Genomic DNA, 3627 nt, shown 5'->3' on the forward strand with positions numbered 1-3627 from the left:
TAGGTAATCAAATTGGGCAGTTACACATGCTGTAATGCATTTATACTTACAAATAAGACTTTAATCTATATCTAAGTCATTAATAAGGTGTTTTTTAAGTGTTTTTTATTTTTTTACAACAATTCATCTGCAGTTGTACATGTACTGGGATGCTCCAGAGATTTTTCATACCCTGCAACCAGAAAAGTGTTCCTATTAACTGCGTTTTAATTATCTGTAAAGAATTGTTAAATTATTCATTAAGAAAGCCATTTGTCCCATTTAAATGCAGCCTGAATTATTAGGAAGCAGTTCGGAGAACAGGCGTACTATTCATGTTTGTTTTGTTGTTTTCACATGTCAATAGAAATTTCAGACAGGGCTGCAGACAGCATTAGGGCTCTAAGCATGTTGCAGCATACAGCATGGTCATCAGAGGCAACCTTTAACAGGCTTATGTATTAATCTGTATCAGGTGCCAATTTCACCTGCCACACAGAGGAGAGGTGATAACACTGTTTACTGCACACAGAGGACAAGAACACAAAACATGCCTGTTGCCAGGTCGAATAAATCATCCACAAATATAAAAAGGAACAGCCACAGTGATGCAGGCATAACATAAATAAAACTGTGCTGTTATGATTTGTATGCAGTGTTGATCCCGTGTGTCTCTGTGAGTTTTATAGCTACCTGAGTTTTGTGAATATTGAGACTGAAAATAAATAGCTGGACCGGCTCATCAAGTTGTCATGGATACTGGGCCAAGAGGTTGTTGTGGTCATCTGTTATTTCAGGTGTTGTTTTCCCGAGCCGGAGTGAGTTGAAGTGTTTTCCAATCATGAGGAGAGTCGTCCTCATCGTACCTGCAGGAAACAGCAGCTTCTGCAAGAGAGCATCAGGTGTGATGGTGAATGTTAATCTGCAAATAAAGAAGAGAAGTTATTACAGGCTGCAGCACTAAAGTGCAACTACAAAGACCTGGAAACATCTGCTCAGAGAAAAGTTTTTATGACGGCAACAAACTGTTCAAAAATATTAAGTAAAAATATATAAAAATCTAAACTGCACTCATAATTGTGGAGGAAGGATTCAGATTATTTCAGTGATATGCTATGGACATCCTTTTTAAGTAAGATAAACAGAATTGCACATAATAATTGCTGATTTAATGGTTAAAAAGTATATAAACAAGTCAAAATTTGCTCAACCTGCAACGAACATAAAAAGGGGCCATTCTGCACAATAAGTACTTTCACTTTTGACAATTTCAATCTATTTTGTCAATAATACTTTCTGAATGCAGGACTTTTACTTGCAGTGGATTAGTTTTACATTGGGTAACTAATTCTTCATTCTCGTGTCTACACAGATGATCAAGCAGCGACACCAGGCTTGACTCTTACATCACCAACAAGCTTACAAGAGAAACAACAGGATCAGTTGGAACTTTTTAACTCTGTGTTGGTGAGATTAACGACAACTCCAGCTCAGTCCATGGGGGACTGTGAACCAGAGGGTGGTGGGTTAAAGTCCAGCATAGATACAGTGTGGCGTAGGAGATCGAGAGGTGCAAGTCCACATCCTCAGCACTACAGAGATGCCCTCAAATTAGGCACATACTATGTCTCCAACTGCTTATCAATGGATCCTGTGTGTTTAAAATAACAATGAATTAAAAAAAAAAATGTAGCTTTTCCACAGGGATTAACTGAGTAATAGTCCTTCTTCCCCTTCAATAATGCCATTAAAGTGATGTAAAACAAAGCTGCCTATCCTCCTCAGAGGAAGAACAGAACAATTAACACGGCCTCAGGCTCTTAAGATCCATTGCAGACTAAATGAACCGCCAATGGGATTACACTAACAGGATCAGGTAAATGTTTAGTGCCTTATATAACCTGATCTGTTACTGAAAAGTCAAGCAACTCTCACATGAAGAAGACTCATAGAAAATGGTTTAAAATCATCACATCTACAGGCTTTAAAAATAATCATACAGCAAACACCATTAGGGTTGAAATCTGTTAAACAAAAAGCTATTTTGAGGTAGTTACAAAGTGTTACATAAGGTAATTGAATTGATTCTTAAAGTGTTCGCTGCTCACATAACCTGAGATTAAAGTGAAGTTAAGGCTCGCATGAAACTAGTGACCTGCGTGTGATATCTGCACACAATCAAGGTTATATAAAGAAATCAAACACCTGTCCTCGCTCTATAAAAAATGTGTTATCCAATATAATTATTATTATTATGATTATTATTATTATGTGGGCAGCCTTACTCTTAATAGTTTACTGTCATTTAATTTCAAAACATCTAGAAATAAAACTCATCCTCCACACAGGCTTCCTCCATAAGAAGATAACAAAAGTTATTTTGCAAAAACAGATATTTCCGATTTGTTTTTCTAAATCAAAAGGAAAAATTACATTTTTTTTGGGTGCAATTCATGGAATATCAATTGTTTTTGCTAAACCATGTATTTTTACTGTGCAATCAAGGAGAAATCAATCAAATAGTGTTGGTTTAATCATTTTAAAAACAGCTTTTATCTGTTTTTGCAAATAAACTTTTAATAAATTAATTTTTTAATAAATCTTTTAATAAATATTTTATTAGTCAACAGATAGGCATCAGTAAAACTAAGGCTATTCCTAATATTAAAACAATCATGTTTCTATTTGGCTGACTTAATAATGCCCACACAAAACTTATTTTCATTAAATATTATATATTTTCACCCTTTAAATAACAAACTCAAGCTTATGATCCATTATCTACATATTTTGAGGACACAATTTGAAATGATAAAAGATAGCATCTTAATTAAATAACATAATTCCAATTCTTTGCTATTAAAACATAATTACAGATTTATTCTCTAAATGTATATCCGAACATGATTGTGACTATAAATATAGTTTTTTTTGTCTGATACATTATGCTGCATCTTTCGTGGATTCAGAAGAATGTGAGTATAACAGCCTGATGAGATAAAGAGCAGACTGAGAAGTTGAATGACATTTTTACAACTAAAGAATGCAAGAATCACTTTAGGCTTACCGCAATGTTAAATGCCAGTTATTCATTTCCATATAATTCGTTAATTTTTCAGTGGGGAGTATGTAAACAGCTGCAGGTTAATGTTAATATATATTAATAAATTCTTGCACACTGATGCATCAGTTATAATAATGCAATATTATAATATGAAACAATACAACACTGACTTAGGTCATTCTGTTCAGTGAGCACTTTTACTTGTGAAGTACACTTTGCTGACCAAAGGTTGTGTAGTTTTCTTATAGTAGGGTACATTTAATAGTTTTGTTTTTTTAATTATATTTCAAGTAAATGATTGCGTAAACCTCTTCTATCTCTCCTAAGCTGAGGAGCTTCTGTCTCAATTTTTGTTGCTGTCTTAATACATTTACCTGCAATCTAGAAGGATAAGAGTGCTCCCTAGAGGTTGGAAGTTAGAACAACACGGGCAGGAAACTCCTTTATATAACTGCAGTATAAAGTACTGTAGTTATATAAAAGGACAGAGGTAAAGGCAACATATCCTGTAACAGAGAAAACACCCGAGAGGACCGGACAACTAAAGACCTCAGTGCATTATTACAGACATGAAAACCAAAACA

Source organism: Centropristis striata, chromosome 5 (assembly GCF_030273125.1).
Source record: "Centropristis striata isolate RG_2023a ecotype Rhode Island chromosome 5, C.striata_1.0, whole genome shotgun sequence".
NCBI classification, from domain to species: domain Eukaryota; kingdom Metazoa; phylum Chordata; class Actinopteri; order Perciformes; family Serranidae; genus Centropristis; species Centropristis striata.